Source organism: Pyrus communis, chromosome 3 (assembly GCF_963583255.1).
Source record: "Pyrus communis chromosome 3, drPyrComm1.1, whole genome shotgun sequence".
Taxonomy (NCBI): Eukaryota; Viridiplantae; Streptophyta; class Magnoliopsida; order Rosales; family Rosaceae; genus Pyrus; species Pyrus communis.
The window spans coordinates 1,080,560-1,102,922 of NC_084805.1; the positions used below are offsets into that span (position 1 = coordinate 1,080,560).

The 22,363-nt window shown below is 36.7% G+C and overlaps 2 long non-coding RNA genes and 1 pseudogene across 2 annotated transcripts; all 3 read left to right on the forward strand.

Moving 5' to 3' along the window:
- Positions 1-6: 6 nt before the first annotated feature.
- On the forward strand, positions 7-11,051 carry LOC137727862 (uncharacterized). Its single transcript, XR_011067876.1, has 3 exons — positions 7-699; positions 9,451-9,916; positions 10,003-11,051. It is a non-coding gene; the product is annotated as an uncharacterized lncRNA (long non-coding RNA).
- Positions 696-5,469, forward strand: LOC137727859 (TMV resistance protein N-like; annotated as a pseudogene).
- LOC137727863 (uncharacterized) lies at positions 7,232-9,428 on the forward strand. The gene is made up of 3 exons (XR_011067877.1): positions 7,232-7,546; positions 8,236-8,320; positions 8,669-9,428. It is a non-coding gene; the product is annotated as an uncharacterized lncRNA (long non-coding RNA).
- Positions 11,052-22,363: the final 11,312 nt, after the last annotated feature.

Here is a 22,363-nt window from a genome sequence, read left to right on the forward strand (position 1 = left end):
GGTTTTTTCTGATGGTTCAAATACGTTCCAGGAATCAGCTTCGGAACAAGCAATGAGTCTTCCAAGGTTAATTTTCTTTACTTTTTTTTATTTTTTATTTTTATCTTTTACTAATCTTGCATAATTTGTTTAAGGAGAATTTATGGAGCTTTCTGAGAGTTATTAACTATTTACTATTCAGTAAAATTTCATAATGTAACTTCTGGAAATGCAGAGAGCAATGCAAGGGTTCACAGAAAAGATTGTGGGACTGATTAGTGATATATGTTAAATTTCTGAACCCCTATCTGTTTGTTTGTTTTTCATTTTTCTATTGATAGAGATATATAATCAAGAAGGAAACTTTGTCAAGAAATTCAAAAAATTAAGAAAAAGTCGGATGATTTGCGTTGAACTAATAATCAAATGGTTGTTGGATTTTGATTTCGCAAGAATGCTTTGAAAAGTTTTTTCCTCTGGGATTTGATGATTTCATTCCACGTGATTTGGCATTCCATCTGTAACATTCAATTGTTGATGTGTACACTGACTCTTAACTGCTTTGATTTTGAACATCAGTGCATGGATTTGTGACAAATTTATGTAAACTTTGATGATTGGATGCACTTGTTTTTTTCCCTTAGATAAGTGCACTGGTGGTGATATTTTGAATGCGGGAAAGTGGAGATGATCTTCGGATAAAAAGAAAAACTTGCCCAGGTACTTCAACTTTCCATTCTAATAACTGGCATTTTATTTTTCTAAATGTTTTACGCATAGAGAGAGATGAATTATGTACTATGAGGATCAGATTTCGTTCCTTAGACTTTAGTTGTTTGAGGTTATGATTGTTTAAGTTTGATCTTCTTTCGTTTTACCTGTTCATTCAGTTACTGTTTGCAGTACCCAATTTACAGCAACTGTTTTTTCCAATGGCATTGACTTGGAGCACCCAAAGAGCCTCTTCATCTTTTCTTTCAAATGATTTAGCTCCTGGATGGAAGTATGATGTGTTTTTGAGTTTCAGGGGTGTAGACACCCGTAGGGGTTTTGTATCCCATTTATACCATGAATTGTGCAAGTGCCAAGGAATTACGACTTTCTATGACGATCGAGAGCTTGAAAGAGGGTTTTGCATCGCATACAGCAATCATTGTTCTCTCTCCAAAATATGCTCATTCCAAATGGTGCTTGGACGAACTCACAAACATTGTTCAATGTATGGAAGCGAGGAAATCAATTCTGCCGATCTTTTATGAGACAAATCCATCTGACGTAGGCAATCAAAGGGCGTCTTTTGCCGAAGCCTTCGCTAAGCATGAAGAAAAGTTCAGTAGTACCGAAGACAAAAAGAAGGCGACCCAGTGGAGATCTGATTTAAAAAAAGTATCCAAAATTTCTGGGTGGCATTCGAAGAATTTTAGGTAAGCATGCATATTTGAATGTTTCGTTGTTGTTCTTACTTTGGTGCCCCTGTTTGGCTAACTTATTATACTATTCTTCCATCCAGCTCTGAAAGACAGCTAATTGATGACATTGTCAATTGCGTGCGGAGGAAAGTGCAAGCTACATGCAGGCTATTAGATTCCTCACAGAAGTTAGTCAGAACTGATTCTGCACTCGAGCAACTAAGTTTGCTGTTAGCTCATGATGCAAATGATGTTCGATTTATTGGGATAACTGGGATGGGTGGCGTAGGCAAGACTACTCTTGCTAAGCTAGTTTATGATAAAATCGTCCATCATTTTGAAGTTCACTGCTTTCTTGAAAACGTTAGAGAGGTTTCTGTAACAGAGCCTACTCTAGTTCGTCTTCAAAAACAACTTCTTTGCCCAATCTTGAAAGAAAATATTGAAAACGTTAGAGACCAACAATGGGGAATCCATTACACGAAGAAATGCTTATGCAACAAAAAGATTCTTCTAGTACTTGATGACGTGGATCAAGTAAACCAGCTACAAGTACTAGCTGGAAAGAAAGATTGGTTTGGCATGGGAAGTAGAATTATCATTACAACAAGAAATCAACGTCTGCTGGTCGAGCATGACATAACATTGTGTCATACTGTCGAGGTGTTAAAAGATGCCGAAGCACTTGAGCTGTTTAGCCTGCACGCCTTTAGAAAAGACCAACCTGAGGAAGATTTTTTGGAACTGTTTAAGTATTTCATTAATCGTGCTGGAGGCCTTCCATTGGTTCTTAAAACCTTGGGGTCTTCTTTGTATGCGAGAGGTCAAGGTGCATGGAATAGTGTACGAGATAATCTAAGGAAAATTCCTATTCCAACAGTTTTTGATTCACTCAAAGTTAGTTATGATGGACTAGAAAAGATGGAGAAGAGAATTTTTCTCGATGTTGCGTGTCTCCACAAAGGGAAGCCCACGACGGAAGTATTGCGGATGCTAGACAATTCATTTGGAATTTCTAGTAGTAGTATGATAGATGTACTAATTGAGAGATTTCTCGTATACAATTTCGAAAACATGATAGGGATGCATGATTTGATGCAAGAAATGGCATGGACAATTGTTCATGAAGAGTTTGAAGAGCTTGGTCTACGCAGCAGGTTGTGGCTTTATGATGACATTTTTTTATATACTCACGACCAATACGGTAAGAAGTTAAATTCTAAGTTTGAAAGAAGATACGATTTCTTTTTACACTAGTAGACTTGATTGTCAAATTAATTTATCCTTTTTTCTTAATTGTTAGGGTTCGAGAGCAATTAAAGCTATATCCTTACGCCCGCCCAAAGTAGAAGAGGTGCCCCAATGGAATTGCGAAGCCTTCTCTAAGATGCATGGACTGAGGTTTTTGGAATTCAATAATTTGATATTTTCTTCGGGTCCGAAATTTCTTCCATGTTCCTTGAGAATTATAAATTGGAGTTGGTATCCTTCCAAGTTTCTTCCAACCAGCCTTCGCCCGTACTTGCTTACTGAACTTAACATGCCTAATAGCAATCTTCTTCGGCTTTCGGAGGGAAAAATGGTAAGAGTAATATTAAATAAATCCCCAGTCAGTACTCATTTTCTAATTTTGTCCAATGATACTTTAACACATATTTTATTGTTTAAAAAAATAATGGACATGTTAAAAACAAGAACATGTGACATTTTTTTATTGGACCAAAAAAAAAAAAAAATAGTCGATGTACTTGCTAATGAGTACCTAAGTATTATCCATCCTTGAATAAATGTAGTTTAATTTACAAAATAATCATTTACTTTTTATTTATTTATTGTTTTGAATAAATTTTAAGATTGTAGAAGCCAAATATATGATATGAACCTTACGGTGTTGAATAGGACTTGCCCAAGTTGAAATATCTCAATCTTGCCTCCTCCAAGAAATTGATTAATACCCCAGATTTCAGTGGTTTTCCAAATCTTGAGATGTTGGATCTTTGGGATTGTAAGAATTTAGTTGAAATTCACCCGTCTGTTGCATTCCTCAAAAGACTTAAAATTCTGAACCTTAGAGGATGTGAAAGCATTAAGAGCCTCCCAAGTGAGTTTGAAATGGATTCTCTTAAATCTTTATCGCTTGATGGCTGCTCAAATGTGAAAAAGATACCAGAATTTGGGGAGCAAATGAAGAATGTGTCCACGATTTACTTGGATGGGACAGCAATCGAGAAAATACCTTCATCAATTGGACATCTGGTTGGCCTTAATAGTTTGAGTCTAAGTCAGTGCAAAAATCTCTTAAACCTTCCAAGGGCTATTTGTAATTTGATGTCTCTTACATATCTCAATGTGATGGGATGCTCAAAACTTGACAAATTCCCAGGAGACATGGATCACTTAAAAGTTTCTTAGATGTGGAGACACAATGACAGAGCCGCTTGTGGGTATGAAAAATCTTAAAGATCTATTTTTTAAATGTGAACTAGATGCTAAACCAAGGGAAGGGTGGGGCCTTCTCCGCTTATTAGGACTTGGAAAGAGTCGTCCTGATCCTCCTTGTTGGGGTTTGGTGCTGTCTTCTCTAAATCGTTTTTGCTCTATGAGACAGTTATATCTAGAAGATTGTGAACTCTGTGAAGGAGATATCCCAGATGATATTGGCTGCTTGTCCTTTTTGGAAGAGTTGCATCTCAACGGAAATAATTTCGTCAATCTACCTGAAAGCATTAGACGCCTTTCTAAGCTCCAGTGTCTTGTTTTGGGTGGGTGCAAAAGCCTTCAAGAATTGCCACCTCTTCCATCAAATAGCGAATTATATGTATCTCTATGGGATTGTACATCCTTAAAAAGGTTGACAGATGCATCCAAGTTGAGTAGCAGATTCACCAATTTGTATGACTTTGACTTCACTTGCACGAATTGCATTGCATTGGTTCAAGATGAAGGCTGGATTAATACAATACTCTCAAGGATTCCAAGATTTGTCGCTCAATATGAGGTACTCTCTCTCTCTCTCTCTCTCTCTCTCTCTCTCTCTCTCTCTCTCTAAAATAGTTCTTTTCTTACAGGTATCGTCTCCAGCTCCCGCCGATAAGTACCTTGTATTGCCTGGAAGTGAAATTCCAAAGTGGTTCAGTAATCAGAGTGTGGGAAATTCAGTAAATGTGAACCTTCCACCACCATCATGTACCGACTGGCTGGGGATTGCCTTTTGTCTTGTTTTTCAAGATCCTAACCAAAACTTGGCCAATCGACCTGCTTATATTGGTCATGTCATTGAGCTTTTAAATAACAATTTGCGTCATAACACAGGGTCACTTCTGCCGGAACATCTTTGGGTATTTTATTTGCCTCATAAATATTGTCATGAGGAACAATTTTTATTCAGAACTTACATTTCAGATGTGAGAGTGCCAGAAAAACAATACGCAGACTTCAATTGTGTGAAGAAGTGTGGGGCTCGTTTGGTGTACAAGCAAGATTTGGAAGAACTAAACCAAACATTGACAATCCTGAAACGAACACATGAATATAGTGACGAGGAAGCTTCAAGTGGACCTGTAAGTGCTAGCTTCAACGACACAGAACAAATCCACAAAAGACATTGTTACTAGTCACCATCTTATAATAAATGCAGGCAAGTCCCCATCAATTTATCCCATCAGCTTTGTAGTCTTAAAAGATATTTTCTGCTTCACCATCTTAGTCAATGGATCTAATCTCACGAGTTATAAAGAACGAAGAAAAATCTGCTTAATTTCTCATTGCAATAGTTTTTCATTTCAGTCCCCTGTAAAGTCAGTTGCATCATAAACTTGGGAAGAATTGGCAAAGCTGGAGTTGAAGCAGGACAAATACTATCCGACCGCCGTGGGGTCGGCCTCCATGTTTCTTCCTGGTACAAGAATGAACCACGAGGTTCATTTTCTGAAGACACCGGGGAGTTGAATTTATTTTTAACTAATGGAAAAACACTGTTGTCTTGGTCTGCAGTCATCTATTGTTGTACAAACAACAAAATTCGAAAGGAGTATTTGGATGAAACACGAAACTTAATTCAATCTTTCGAACATCATTTGAATTATTAAGTCCATCAGATTATAACAAAATGCTTGAGACCATGTCAATCATGATTAAACAGACAAGGCAACTCAGCATTTCATTACTATAAGACATCAAACACAATTTCAGACTACAAATTCTGCAACAAGAAGCTCCTACTTTCTCTTCCACAAACTGCACTGAAATCCTACTAATTGTGAGGTTACTTGATCTATTACAAGTTTTGTGCAGTAAACTTGAAGTTTAATTTGATGAAATGGTTTAGCTCATTCTTTTAGTATCAAGTGTTGTTTGAAAGCGTCAAATGTGAAACTAGTTAATTAATTCAAAAACATTTGACAAAACAAACAATTCAAAGTGACAAAAGATTTACATTGATTTGACATAAGTTTACATCTAGTGCAAAGACGGTAAAGAAATTTTACTAATAACCAATGGAGATCATAAATAGAATTTTAACTCTCAAACCCCAAATCCTAGAGACACCCAATAGTTCTCACTCAAGCAAAATATAAAGGGAGAAGATGAAAATACATAATCTCCCAAAAGCCAAAAAATGTAGCACCAATATCTTGGATGTGTAATTGCCAAAACCTTTTATTTTTCTCTTTGCTAATGGGAACCAAAAGAAAAGCATCCAATGCCTGCTGCTCCTTTTTTTTTAATAGGAAAACTAATGAAAATGATTTGAAAACTTTGAGTTTAAACAATAAGAACAAAATAAAGGGTAAAATAAATATTACCAGGATTAACTTTTTAGTATAAAAATATGATTTTTCGTTAAAAGGAACAGTACCATGAACTTTCGTTAAAGTTCTTTTTTTTTTTTTTTTTTTTTTTTTTGCCGGCCTTTGTTTTTAAGGAACCGAAAGTCATTGCTTGCCTTTCTTTTTCTCTTTGGTGATGCGAACCAAAAGAATAGCATCAAATGTCTTATAAAATTGGCTCCTTGCTGCCTTTAACATAGTCATCACGTGGCTCGACCGAAGTCAGAGAAAGTGAGCCAGCCTTCCGGAAATGGTGAATTCATAATATAATGTCCTTATTTTGACGTAGGTTAGGGTTTCCTTTATGTTTTTCCAGTAGTCCGCTTTCCCCTTTTCGAAAAGGGTTGGGGTTTGAATTCCGATTCCCACATACACCTTGATTTTGATGCCGTCGGTCGGTCATTATTATCTACCCCGGACGCAAGGAAATCCCGGAAAAGCAGAAGGCCGGCGTGTAACTTAACCAGTAATGGCCCGAGAACATGGAGCTATTAACAACCAATCAATTGGCTTCAGTCAAAGTAAACGGCCCAGTCGGAATGAGCCACTAAACCCATCAGTAAGCATCGGCTAAGACGATCAATTGTTTAGAATTTTAACCAAGAGTAAAAAATATTTTCTTCATTTATTTCCTATACTACCTCTCTGAATTTCCTATCCTACACCTCTGAATTTCCTATATCCTATAACTTCGCTGTGAGAATTTTCAGTGTGATTTACCTACTTTGCCTTGTCATTTGTCACTTTTGTGTACCTGTGTAAGTTTGTGTTGATGCTGTATTTTGTTTGGTAATTGTCAAAGTCCTTTCTCAGCCTTTTTGCTGTTGCACGTGTTGGTCATCGTTGCAAAAGGAAGGAGGTTCATTTTGCTTCCAGAACGAATCTCTCAAGTTCTCTCTCAGAACCACGAAACATCCTCATCCGTTCGACAGCATCTCCCCATGCAGGCTTCTCCCTCCTCCTCCGTTCGACAGCCTTTCCTCCGCTCCTTCTCGTGGGTATTTTTTTCATCTCTATTTTTCCTCAGAACTCTTGAGAAACTACTAACGAGAACGTCCTCTCACCGAAAAACAGCGAATCTGGTGTACATTCGAAGAAAATCTTAATCCCAGAAAATCTATTCTTTGGGTACTCTTTCCAGATTTATAATTTTGGCTTTTTATTTTTCTAATTTTTTAGGATTTTCTTCCATCAGCCTTTTTCTCTCCTAATCTTAGAGGGGGAAAAAATGTATTTCATTTTTTTGATTGTGTGGTTTGGAGGGTTGTTTTCTGATGGTTGAAATATGTTCCAGGAATCAGCTTCGGAACAAGCAATGAGCCTTCCAAGGTTAATTTTCTTTACTTTTTTTTTTTTTTTTACCTAATCGTGCATAATTTGTTTGAGGAGAATTTATGGAGCTTTCTGAGAGGTATTAACTATTTACTCTTCAGTAAAATTTCATAATGTAACTTCTGGAAATGCAGAGAGCAATGCAAGGGTTCACAGAAAAGACTGCGGAAGTGAAAAATTGTTTGAATCCCAGGGTGGTCCCATCATTCTCTCTCAAGTATATGAGCCCTTTTGAATTATAGTAATATATGTTAAATTTCTGAACCCCTAACTGTTTGTTTGTTTTTCATTTTTCTATTGATAGAGAAATATAATCAAGAAGGACATAGGCCAGAAATTCAAAAAATTAAGAAAAAGTCGGATGGATATGTGTTTGTATTGTATATTGTTTTCATAATGATTTGCGTTGAACTAATAATCAAATGGTTGTTGGATTTTGATTCCGCAAGAATTCGTTGAAGCATTTTCTTTTGGGATTTGATGATTTCATTCCACGTGATTTTGCATTCCATCTGTAACATTCAATTGTTTATGCGTACACTGAATCTTAACTGCTTTGATTTCGAACATCCTATTGTGTCACTCGGTGACATGGATTTGTGAGAAATTTATGTAAACTTTGGTGATTGGATGCACATGTTTGTTTCCCTTATATAAGTGCACTGGTGGTGATATTTTGAATGCAGGGAAAGTGGAGATGACAATTGTTGTTGTCCTTTTTATTTAGAGCAAGTGGAAATGATCTTCGGATAAAAAGATAAACTTGCCCAGGTACTTCAACTTTCCATTCTAATAACTGGCATTTGATTTTTTTAAATGTTTTACGCATAGAGATGTGTACTATGAGTATCAGATTTCGTTCCCTAGACTTTGGTTGTTTGAGGTTATGATCGTTTAAGTTTAACGTTGATGAATTTTGATTGTGTTTTCAGTTATATAGTACTAATACACTAAATGTATAAGGTCTGATCGGTTACAAATGAAACAACTTTTTATTCCCAATTGCTTTCTTTATCATTTTTCCTTAATGGGTGATCAATTCCTGGCTTTTGAACTGTTTTTTGGCTGTGGGTGCTTTGTATTTATGAGCTTCAAGGCATAAAAATTTCTGAAATGCAGGAAAAGGGGAACAAGATACTTTTAGTTCAATGGGTTCTATGCGTTCTGCATTTCTTTTCATGGGGCTACGAATTGCCTTATCAGTGCTGCCAATTGTGGCTATTTAGAGGATAGTCTTTTACAGATAATAGGTTGCTTGAACATTTTTCTTTACTCAATGTTGAATATAGCTACTTAATTAGGTGACATGTATAATATATCATTTTATCAGACTCACTTTGCAGACAATTTATTAATCGAAATAGTGAAGCTATAAATTTAGACACACAAAACTAACACATTTATTGACAAACTCTATGATGCAGATTAGTTCAATATGCAATTGTAAAGCTCACATCTAATATGTCATCAAATATCTTGATATTGTGTGTCTAAATAGTTTTATTGAAAAAGAATCTGGACGTTATTTGAACTGCCTATTGTTATAAAAAGATCTGTATACATAAGTTTATAATTATCAAAAGATTGGCACTGTTCAATTGCTCATTGTTCAAAAGATAGAGGTTCTATGAAAGCTAGATTTATATACTTACATCCATAGTTATCACAAAGAAAGCGTGTATGCCTGATTTTTTTTGTTGACTACGTTTTCTAATCTTTGGGGTTTAACTAATTAAATTGGCATGCCTGTAGTTGGACCTTGCTTTGTTTATAGTCTATTTTGGGGTTTTATTCACACACATACATATATAACTAATTAAATTCTGTTTGTCAATAATTTTACTCACTTAATTAGCTAAGAATTGGTTTACATTTGGATAATATAGGTGTTGGTATAACAGGGGAGCTTTATATCTGCAAATGGTTGTTGGGTTGGAAGGTCTGCTCTCAAAGAAGAACAAATCAAGAGTAGAGTGAAACTGTACTTCTCGTTGATCTTCTATCGTTTTACTTGTTCATTCAGTTACTGTTTGCAGTACCCGATTTACAACAACTGTTTGTTCTGATGGCATTGAGTTTGAGCACCCAAAGAGCCTCTGCATGTTTTCTTTCAAATGAATCAGCTCCTTGATGGAAGTATGATGTGTTTTTGAGTTTCCGAGGTGTAGACACCCGCAAGGGTTTTGTATCCCATTTATATGACGTAGATCCCTCCGACGTAGGAAATCAAAGGGGGTCTTTTGCCAAAGCCTTCGCTGAGGATGAAGAAAAGTTCATTAGTACTGAAGACAAAAAGAAGGTGACCCAATGGAGAGCAGATTTGAGAGAAGTATCCAAGATTTCTGGCTGACATTTGAAGAATTTTACGTAAGCATGCATATGTGAATGTTTCGTTGTTCTTCTTGCTTTGGTGCCCCTGTTTGGTTAACTTATTATGCTTTTCTTCCTTCCAGGTGTGAAAGAGAGCTGATTGATGACATCGTCAAATGCGTGTGGAAGAAAGTGCAAGCTACATGCACGCTATTAGATTCCTCACAGAAGTTAGTCAGAACTAATTCTGCACTCGAGCAACTAAGTTTGCTGTTAGCTCATGACGCAAATGATGTTCGATTTATTGGGATAACTGGGATGGGTGGCGTAGGCAAGACTACTCTTGCTAAGCTAGTTTATGATAAAATCGTCCATCATTTTGAAGTTCATTGCTTTCTTGAAAACGTTAGAGAGGTTTCTGTAACAGAGCCTACTCTAGTTCGTCTTCAAAAACAACTTCTTTGCCCAATCTTGAAAGAAAATATTGGAAACGTTAGAGACCAACAACGGGGAATCAATTACACGAAGAAATGCTTATGCAACAAAAAGGTTCTTCTTGTACTTGATGATGTGGATCAAGTAATCCAGCTACAAGTACTAGCTGGAAAGAAAGATTGGTTTGGCACGGGCAGTAGAATTATCCTTACAACTAGAAATCAACGTCTGGTGGTCGAGCATGACGTGACATTGTGTCATAATGTCGAGGTGTTAAATGATGCCGAAGCACATGAGCTGTTTAGCCTGCACGCCCTTAGAAAAGACCAACCTGAGGAAGATTTTTTGGAACTGTCTAAGCATTTCCTAGATTATGCTAGAGGCATTCCATTAGTTCTTAAAACCTTGGGGTCTTCTTTGTATGCGAGAGGCCAAGATGCATGGAACAGTGTACGAGATAATCTAAGGAAAATTCCTAATCCAACAGTTGTTGATTCACTCAAAGTTATGATGGACTAGGAAAGACGGAGAAGAGAAATTTTCTCGATGTTGCGTGTCTCCACAAAGGGAAGTCCATGACAGAAGTATTGCGGATACTAGACAATTCATTTGGAATTTCTAGTAGTAGTATGATAGATGTGCTAATTGAGAGATCTCTCGTATACAAATACAATTGTTGATGCACAAAATTGGTGAGGACTTTGGTACAATAGAAAGTGTGAAGTTTATGACATTCGCTAGATTGCTCTGGTCATTAGTGTGGATAAGTATGTAAATGAATAGAGATAGGGAAGCAAACAACACAAGATGTACGTGGTTCACCCAGATTGGTTACATCTACGGAGTAGAGGAGTTCTCATTAGTTGTGAAGGGTTTACACAAATACATAGGTTCAAGCTCTCTTTTAGTGAGTTCTAGTGAATAGTTTAGTACAAATAACATTAGGGATTATTGTGGGAGAATGATCATCTTTTATAGAAGAGAGTTTCTAGCTTTGTTCTGACATTGACACGTGTCGTGTTGTGATTAACCTCAGATATCAACACGTGTCGCGCTGTGATTGGCTTCTGATACCGACATATGTCGTGTTGTGATTGGCCTCCTGGTTGGAAGAAAAGTCTTGTGGGTCATTGACGGTATGCTGTTGACCGGTGCTTAGTAGTTTCGGGATTGGTCAAGGATGGTACAAACAGTGCTCCCTTAAGTTCCCGAGTGAGGGAAGCTCCTCGGTTGGGGACTTGCAAGATCCAAGCCATTGAGTAATCACGAAACTTTCAAGTACCGAAGTGTGGTGTCGCCTTCACTTGCCTTCTCTGTCCTGTAAGTAGATGTGGCATCTTCTCTTGGAAGTACTTTTCCTTCATCCAGGAGTGGTATCTTTGGTTAGCGTTGACGCACAAGGTAATGTATCATTTTCATTTGAAGCTTACTTGTAGTTTTGGGTTTGGTCAAGTGCGATACAAACCATATAGTAGGAGTCCCCCAAGTCTCAAAGCGAGGAGATCTGCCGAAGAAGGTGACATGCAAGGTAAGCAATCAGGGTTCCAAGCAATCAGTCTCAGATCGGTAAGTTGATCTTGGGTTCCGGCTGATTGTACTCATTCTCCTTGTCTCTCATTCAGCAACAAGGATAAAGAGAAGAAACAGGGAGAAGAGATGATATGAGGTATTCTTGTTTTTGGAGAAGACAGACGAATTGGTACATGCTTTGTTGTACTTGACTTTCCACAGGTGTATTCTTGAACTGAGTTGGAGGGTTTTTTGGTTTCCTCCAAAGGAGCAAGTCGACTCCAGAATTTGAGAGTCAAAACAAGTCCGTCAAACCTGTAGTATGTTCGATCCCGATGATATGAGATAATTTTGCTGTTTGACAAAGTAATAGATGTGGTATGGTGAAGCTTTGTTCTTCGACAACGGTGTTGGCAAATGGCTGTTGATGCTTCTCGCTCTCTTCAATTAGAGCAATGATGCCGATGCCGATGTTGGATTTTTTATTTTGTTGAAGTTTGCATGTTGAAACTTCGTGGGTGGACCCTGTAGGTTGAAGTAGTGCTCCCTTGATTTCTTGAGTGAGGAAAACTTCTCGATTGGGGACTTGAAAAATCCAAGGCACTGAGTAGTTGCGAAATTTCTGAGTACCAAGGTGTGGTATATGGTAGGAGTCCCCCAAGTCTCCGGTCGAGAGACTTGACGAGGTAGGTGGCTTGCTAGTAAACAATTTTCCAAACAAAACTTTACAATTTTCCTTTCTAAGTGGTTGCCCAAAATTCCTCCTTTATGTATATTTGGTATGAAAGTTATTAGGTCCAAAGAAGAGGAGGCCTAGGCTCATTTCTTTTTTTTTTTTGAATTTTTGGCTTTTGTATTGAAGCTTTGTAGGTGAAGCTTTTGTGTTGAAGTTTTGTGGGTGAAGCTTTGGTGTTGAAGCTTTTGTGTTGAAGCTTGTAGGTGAAGCTTTTGTGTTGAAGCTTGTAGGTGAAGCTTTTGTGTTGAGGATTTGTAGGTGAAGCTTTTGTGTTGAAGCTTTGTGGGTGAAGCTTTTGTGTTGAAGCTTTGTGGGTGAAGCTTTGGTGTTGAAGCTTTTGTGTTGAAGCTTGTAGGTGAAGCTTTTGTGTTGAGGATTTGTAGGTGAAGCTTTTGTGTTGAAGCTTTGTAGGTGAAACTTTTGTGTTGAAGCTTTTGTATTGAAGTTTTGTTGGGCACCGTAACTTGATTTTGCTTCACACTATCTTGATCAAGAGTGTGAAGTTTTTGAGAATTGTAGTTGCTCTCCATTGATGAAACTTTGTTGTTAAAACTTTGTTTGATGTTGAAACTTTGTAGGTGAAGCTTTTGTGTTGAAGCTTTGTTGGGCACCATAAATTGATTTTGCTTCACACTATCTTGATCAAGAGTGAAATTTTTGAGAACTGTTGTTGCCCTTCACTTGTTGAAGCTTTTGTTGGCACCATAAATTGATTTTGCTTCACACTATCTTGATTAAGAGTGTGAGGCTTTTGATATTTATTGTTGCCCTCCATTTGTTAAAGCTCTTGTGGTGAAGTTTTTGTATTGAAGCTTTGTAGGTGAAGCTTTTGTGTTGAAGCTTTGTATGTGAAGTTTTTGTGTTAAAGTTTTGTAGGTAAAGCTTTGTATTGAAACTTTGTAGGTGAAGCTCTTGTGTTGAAACTTTGTAGGTGAAACTTTTGTTTTGAAGTTTTGTTGGGCACCATAAATTGATTTTGCTTCATACTATCTTGATGAAGAGTGTGAAGCTTTTGAGAATTATTGTTACCCTTCACTTGTTGAAACTTTTGTTGGCACCATAAATTGATTTTGCTTCACACTATCTTGATCAAGAGTGTGTGAGGCTTTTGACATTTGTTGTTGCCCTCTATTTGTTGAAGCTCTTGTGGTGAAGTTTTTGTATTGAAGCTTTGTAGGTGAAGTTTTTGTGTTGAAGCTTTGTAGATGAAACTTTTGTGTTGAAGCTTTGTAGGTGAAGCTTTTGTGTTGAAGGTAGGTAAAGCTTTTGTATTGAAGTTTTGTAGGTGAAGCTCTTGTGTTGAAACTTTGTAGGTGAACCTTTTGTGTTGAAACTTTGTTGGGCACCATAAATTGATTCTGCTTCACAATATCTTGATCAAGAGTGTGAAGCTTTTGAGAAATGTAGTTGCTCTCCATTGATGAAGCTTTGTTGTTAAAACTTTGTAGGTAAAACTTTTGTGTTGAAGGTTTGTTGGACACCATAAATTGATTTTGCTTCACACTATCTTGATTAAGAGTGTGTGAAGTTTTTAAGAATTGTTGTTGCCCTTCAATTGTTGAAGTTTTTGTTGGCACCATAAATTGATTTTGCTTCACACTATCTTGATCAAGAATGTGTGAGGCTTTTGACATTTCTTGTTGCCCTACATTTGTTAAAGCTCTTGTGGTGAAACTTTTGTGTTGAAGCTTTGTAGGTGAAGCTTTGAGGTTGAAGCTTTGTTGGGCACCATGAATTGATTTTGCTTCACACTATCTTGATCAAGAGTGTGTGAAGCTTTTAAGAATTGTAGCTACCCTTCATTTGTTGAAGTTGTTGAATTTCCCAATTTCCTTTTCTTTTTTTTTTTTTTTTTTTTGGGAAAATTAGAAATTTGAAAATGTGGTAGAGACAACATATACAAATTTTGTGGAAGAGAGACAACATATACAAATTTTGCTTCCACACTGTTGAGCAAGAGATTGTGATGCAAGCCACACCTTGTAGTAGTCACGATAAACGGCTTTTGATCCTTCCACTCCTTCTGCAAGAAGGTGCCTTCCCCCACTTCTCCTGCTTCAGGTCGAAGCAGCTGGATTGAGAGAGGTTTCATGTTGATCAACACCTTGATGAGTAACTCGCTCCCCATTAGGGATATCCATGTTGAAGGCAGGTGATCCCCCGTGTTGGGGGGCACCCAGGTGGTGGTTGACTTCCCCGGGGGCAATGAGTTCGTGTGTTTGAGTATGCCTAGCTTTATGGAGCATTCCGAAGAGCTTCTCATACTGCTTCTGGAGGATCTCATTCTTTATTGCTATCTTGTTGTTCTGAGCCTCTAGCTCATCGACTTTAGCCTGAAAAGCAAACCTCTTTCGTTTATTCTTTCGTTGCTTTGCACTAAGTGCGATGGGGGTGTCGTTCTGCGTGTTGTGGCTTCCTTCACTCCCTATGTTGGAGAGGGGTGCCTGGTCGAAAGAAAGTGTGCGAATGGTGGAAACCAGCTTGACAAAGCTGGAGAGAGTAGGAATAAGTGTGATTCCCACAGACGGCACCAAATGTTGATGCACAAAATTGGCGAGGACTTTGGTACAACAGAAAGTGTCAAGTTTGTGACCTTCGCTAGGTTGCTTTAGTCATTAGTGTGGATAAATATGTAAATGAATAGAGGCAGGGAAGCAAATAACACAAGATGTACGTGGTTCACCCAGACTGGCTACGTCCACGGAGTAGAGGAGTTCTCATTAGTTGTGAAGGGTTTACACAAATACATAGGTTCAAGCTCTCTTTTAGTGAGTTCTAGTGAATAGTTTATACAAATGACATTAGTGATTATTGTGGGAGAATGATCCACTTTTATAGAAGAGAGTTTCTAGCTTTGTTCTGACATTGACACGTGTCGTGTTGTGATTGGCCTCTGATATCGACACGTGTCGTGTTGTGATTGGCTTCTGATACCGACATGTGTCGTGTTGTGATTGACCTCCTGGTTGGAGGAAAAGTCTTGTGGGTCCTTGACGGTATGCTGTTGACCGGTACTTAGTAGTTTCGGGATTGGTCAAGTATGGTACAAACAAAATGGACTAAAAAATACAAGTGGTTCACGTCTAAAAATTGAGCTACATCAATTGTGTTGCTCTCAATATTGATTTCAAGGCTAAGTAGTGTCTGACTCATATATTCACTCTATTCTCTCTAATTTGTCCGAACCATATATTGGAGGTCTCTATTGCTTTTTATAGGCCACCCCCTCTTGGGGCCTCTCAATCGGCATTTAATGTGTCAACTACTTGTACTAGCTTACTAACACCTCTAAATTTTCTAACTCAAAATATTTGCCCTTCATAGCTCTGCATTTCTGCAGAAAGAGTAGTACTTAGACACATATCATCAAACACATGATGTGTCACATTCTCATTTGCTTTTTTATGAGAACATTTGAACAAGATTAACTTCCAGTTTAGTAATTTAACAAATTAGAAAAAAATAAAAAAAAAAGAAAAAAAAAACCCAGAAATCTTGAAAAACTCTTCAAGAATTGAAATTTCCTCGAAAAGTTTGGAACGTTTCTGAGGCAAAACGTATATAAACCATTCAGTGAATGATGCTTCAGTCTCAACCAATTTCTCTCCATTATTTCATTGGTTGTTCGCTTTAAATTAATCCAATCTCACTAGTTAGAAAACGCTAGAGTCTTACCAAGCAAGTAGTTGGAAGCCGTCTAGATAATTGATGTTCCTAAAAGATAAGAAGAAAAATAAGGATTGAGTAAAGCAATGTTGGCCCCATAAAAAGAATAATTATTTTTGGTCCAACTTAAGAGCAGGAGTGAGAGTAGGTCGAATGCTTGCTGTTCACGCTGGTTGTTTCAATCTATTTTTGTCATTTTCTTGCCAATTAAGTCTGCTTATTTTGTGGCTTCTTTTTGTTGGATTGATTCGTATTGTCCCAATTGGCCAGCCTCCCAACACACACACACACACTCTCTCTCTCTCTCTGGCTTCTTTTTGTTGGATTGATTCGTATTGTCCCAATTGGCCGGCCTCCCAACAACTTTCACACACACACACACACACACACACACACACACTCTCTCTCTCTCTCTCTCTCTCTCCATTATTTCCTTTCACCAAAACCTTTGTTTTGGTCTATTCTTACTTTTAAATCAAATGTGCAAATAAAATAATGTGTCACTAAAAAAAAAAAAGTGATAATTCAATCATCAACAACTATATCATTTTGTTAAAATTTGGTCTCCTTAGTATTATCCTTGTGGTTTTTTTTTTTTGTTGGATTGATTCGCGTTGTCCCACTTGGCCGGCTTCCCTACAACTTTCACTCTTTCTCTCTCTTCCATCATTTCCTTTCACTGAAACCTCTCGAGTGTATTTTTGCTCATCACCCTTAAATGGTAGTAATGTTCACCACTATATTTATCATCGTTAATTGAGTTTGAATTTTGGATTTATGTATCCACTACACGAATTTTAAATTTCAAACTCGTCTAATGATGATAAATAGAATAGTGAGAAAACACCATAGTTTATGATGATAAACAAAAATACTCCCAAACGTCTGTCTTCTGGTCTACTACTCTACTTTTCTGTGAGTATTTTCATCGAGGTTTTCATTAACTTTCCATTACTTTCCTATGGCATTGAGCAGTCAGAGATCCTCTGCATCTTTTCTTTCGAATGAATCAACTACTCAATGGAAGTACGATGTGTTTTTGAGTTTTAAAACAAAAAAACAAAACAAAACAAAACAAAACGGCATGAATATCTTCTCTTTTTGGTCAAAGCGCGTAGCGAGGAAGAGTGTTCAATGTTGATTAGTACGATGACATGTCTTTTAATTTTTTGGATGATCAAATAATATTTAATTGTTAAATTGCATGATCAATCAAACCAAGAAAGTAAACAAAAGTTCCACATTTTGTAAACATTTAAATTTTCTCCCCCATTGAATAAGTCAATTGCACCGTTACTAGAGAGACTGTTTATGAGTAATATAGGTAATTTGATTTTCCTTAATTATGTTTACCAAAAAAATTATTTTCCTTAATTATTTGATTATTTGATCATTGACAACGAAAGCACATCTATTAAATTGCTTGCACCAATATTGTCTCTGACCTCACTGCTGAGGTCAACATTAGCCCAAGCTCATCCCCTCTGAATAAATACATATACATAGAGCCAAATCAGAGAACTGGGAAATATCGAGGAATCCCCAAGAAACAGTTGAACCCGGCCAATTCCAAATTGAAAGGACAAAACTTAACTACCAAAACCGCGTGAAAGGAGACTTGACTTAGTCGTTACGAAAGTTCAAGAAAGCTCACTCTTGATGTTTTGGGAAATTTCAAAGAAACTCACTCTCAATGTGTTGCGAAAATAACTAAATAATTACGTAAAGCGCATGTTTGTGAATCAAAGACTTTAGTTAATGGATAGAAGAATCCATTAACTAGGACGTTTATTGATTCTACCTCTTTCTTCAATTGAATTTCCGACTCAAATAGCAAGGCAAACCAGGCTCACCAACCGTCTCTAATTTTTCCGACTCAAAATTTTTGCCCTTACACAGCTTTGCATGTGTGCAGAAAAAGCTGTACTAATTCTGAGATGCATTTCATCGAACATGTAGTGTGCCACGTTCTCATATGCTTTCTTACGAGAATAACTGAACAAGATTAACTTCCAGTTTAGCAATTTTGTTTAGCAATTTAACAAATTAGAAGCAAAAAGAAATCGAGCAATCTTGAAAAATTTGCCTTCAAGAATTGAAATTACCTCGAAAAGGTTGGAACACTTCATTTCCTCAGACAAAACGTATATAAAGTATTCAATCAACATTTGCTTGGACGATGTGGGAGTATTTCCTCACTGCTATCCTGAAACGCACTGTATGACATATTATCTCTTGATAAGTACAAATAGATGATGGACAAACTCCCTATGGGATGGCGACTCCAACTCGCCTTAGTCAACTCGTTATTGTTATGAATGAGCATATTTTATTGTTTGTCGGACTAATTTATTGGGATTGTTTTCCGAAGGGTATAAAACCGAATTATAACAATATCGAAATTACTTTTGTATAACACACAAGCCGAAGCGCGTTTTTATATTTTCTTTTAACGTTGTTAAGAACTTATAGTTGATTAAAAGTATTCACATTTATACTTAAAAGTTTGAGTACGATTATGCCCTCCTGAATATCATTTTGTAATTTGCATATAAAAAAATAGAAAATACTACCATCATTCCTAAGATGGTGGACATAATAGTTTATAAATGTTGTCAAAAACTTGAAATTCCTCACGTATAAAAAAATAAATATCACTAGATTGTAGTACTATATGGTATAAAAAAAAAGTCTAAATACTTAATTTTCGCTCGAGTTCTAACTTATAGACAAAATTGATAGTTTACTTTTTCTTTTCCAGCTCATATTTCCCAAAAGATTTAAAGCCCAAAAAGGTGGAAAAGCACAATATACATAACACAAGTCTAGCTCGTACTACCGAAAGACAAAAGTAGACTAAACAAACTCAAGTTAAGAGTGACACAGAACACGAGATGACTTACTTATGAGAAGAGGCAAGTCACCGAGCCTAACTTTTTGGTAAAATCTTGTTCATTTTGGCACTTGTACTCTACAGTCTATACATATGATTTTATTGTTGTTCTTTGTCAATTATTCGGTGTTACTTGTTTTAGAATATATAGATAAAATAATGAAGTTGGGAAAAAATTTCACGTAAGCGTAGAATTGTAACGAATATTTGCAACTTCAACAAAACAAAGGCATTAAGATGTTAGACTCTGTCATACCGGTGTCTCGTATGCCTAAATTAAGACTTGGAAGATGAATGAGAATTAAAGAGCTAAGGGTTTCTTGTAGAGGAAGTGGTCTTTACTCTACAAAGTTTGGTTAATTATTCGGTGTTAATTAACATTTGAAGGATAATCATTGACGATGCCTCAATCTCAACCAATTTCTCTCCATTATTTCATATATCGTTTTCACATTGGTTTTTGTGGTTTTTTTTTTTTTGTTGGACTAGGATTCTCTCTCCCTCCTCTTTCTATACCCTTCCATCTCATCCTCTCATATTCTCTATTTTGTCTTTCTCTTTCTATAAAAAAATTAATATAAAATGTTGATGTGGCTTAACTGTGATCGTTCAAATAAGAGGGGAGGGAAAGGGAGGAAAAAAAGAGGGGAGAGAATCCTACTTCTTCCAACTTAGCTTTGGCTCGATATTGGATGCCAATGTTTAATTGCTGATGTTCTCACTCAGTTAGTATTTGTTCTTCCTTTTAATCGAAGTTTATCTTCATACTATGTGATGAAGCATTCAAATCAATCAAATGAAACCAATATGAGCAGTTTTGTGCAGTAAACTTGTAGTTTAATTTGATTAAATGGTTTAGCTCATTCTTTTAGTATCAAGTGTTGTTTGAAAGCGTCAAATGTGAAACTAATAAATTAATTCGGAAACATTTGATGAAACAAACAATTCAAAGTGACAAAAGATTTATATTGATTTGGCATAAGTCTACATCTAGTGCAAATACAATAAGGAAATTTTACTAATAACCAATGGAGATCATAAATAGAATTTTAACTCTCAAACCCCAAATGCTAGATACACCCAATCCTAGAATCACCGTTTTTTACCATTAGTGTCCAAATGTTGCGGTGCTTGATGTGGTTATGTCCTCTTTTACCGATCAGTAGGGGAAGGGGGAATAAAGAATTCTGATTTGGTTGACTGGTTTTATCAGATTTTGTGTTGCTAATTGCTGGGGTGATATATTTAGCATTTATATGTGTGTGCAATTCGTAACCTTCCACTGTTCCAATTCGTATACAATAAAAATGGGTTTATTGGTTCATTGGTGTAGCAGTTGTTATTTGATTCAGGGGTATTAAATAGATGTTTTTAATGGTGATCTTTGTCTAAATGTCAAGGTTTGTGAAATCACACTTTGTTGGCTGACTCAAAGATTAAGGGCGAACGGAAACATTTGTTTTTTTAATTTTGGAACTTTGGATTGTTCATATGATTTAAGGGTTGAATGGGTGAAATTTATATTTTATCCACATCACCTTAATACTTTATGCTTCTTCTGTTTGGTTGCTTATATGCAGTTAGTATTTTGCTAGTATTTTGGTTTGGGCCGTGGGACTTCCGATTGTTGTTATTTCCTGCATATTTATTAATAAATAGGGAAGAAAAACGCTAACGTTGATTATGGTGTACTAGATGCAGGTGACTGTTTGTCAAACGCGTGGGGACAAAGGTATCGAAGATGCTTTGCTCTACTGTGACAAGTGCCAGAATTACGCTCTTCATCGGTATAACTTGTTTCAATTGTGCTTTTGTTTTTCTTTTTTCAGTCCCCTTAAAAAGATGTGACAATACTGTTATATATGTGCCACATTATTAAATGGACTCAAAAATGCAAGTGGTTCACGTCTAAAAACTGAGCTACATCTACTGTGTTGCTCTCAATATTGATTTCAATGCTAAATAGTGTCTGACTCATACATTCATTCTATTCTCTCTACTTCGTCCGACCCATATATTGGAGGTCTCTACCGCTTTCTATAGGCCTCCCCTGCTTGGGGCCTCTCAACCGGCATTTAATGTGTCAACCACTTGTACTAGCTTATTGACACCTCTAAATTTTCTAACTCAAAATATTTGCCCTTCATAGCTCTGCATTTATGCAGAAAGAGCAGTACTTAGACACATATCATCGAACATGTGATGTGTCACGTTCTCATATGCTTTCTTATGAGAACATTTGAACAAGATTAACTTCAAATTTAGTAATTTAACAAATTAGAAGCAAAAAAAAAAAAAAAAAAAAAAAACCCCCAGAAATCTTGAAAAACTTGTCTTCAAGAATTGAAATTTCCTCAAAAAGTTTGGAACGTTTCTCAGACAAAACGTATATAAACCATTCGATGAATGATGCCTCAGTGTCAACCAATTTCTCTCCATTATTTCATTGGTAGTTCGCTTTAAATTAATCCAATCTCACTAGTTAGAGATCGCTACAGTCTTACCAAGCAAGTAGTTGGAAGCTGTCTAGATAATTGACGTTCCAAAAAAATAAGAAGAAAAATAAAGATTGAGTAAAGCAATGTTGGTCCCGTAAAAAGAACAAATATTTTTTGTCCAACTTAGGAGCTGGAGTGAGAGTAGGTCAAATGCTGGCCGTTCACGTTGGTTTTTTCAATCTATTTCTGTCATTTTCTTGCTAATTAAGTCTGCTTATTTTGTGGCTTCTTTTTGTTGGATTGATTCGTATTGTCCCAATTGCCCCGCCTCCCAACAACTTTCACACACACACACACCCAATTAAGTCTGCTTATTTTGTGGCTTCTTTTTGTTGGATTGATTTGTATTGTCCCAATTGGCCGGCCTCCCAACAACTTTCACACACACACACACACCCAATTAAGTTTGCTTATTTTGTGGCTTCTTTTTGTTCGATTGATTTGTATTGTCCCAATTGGCCCGGCTCCCAACAACTTTCACACACACACTCTCTCTCTCTCTCTCTCGTCCATTATTTCCCTTCACCAAAACCTCTGTTTTGGTCTATTCTTACTTTTAAATCAAATATGCAAATAAAGTAATGTATCACTAAAAAAAAATGATAATTCAATCATCAATAACTATATCATTTTGTTAAAAATTCGTTTCCTTAGTATTATCCTTGTGATTTTTTTTTGTTGGATTGATTCGCGTTGTTCCACTTGGCCGGCTTCCCTACAACTTTCACTCTCTCTCTCTTCCATTATTTCCTTTCACCGAAACCTTT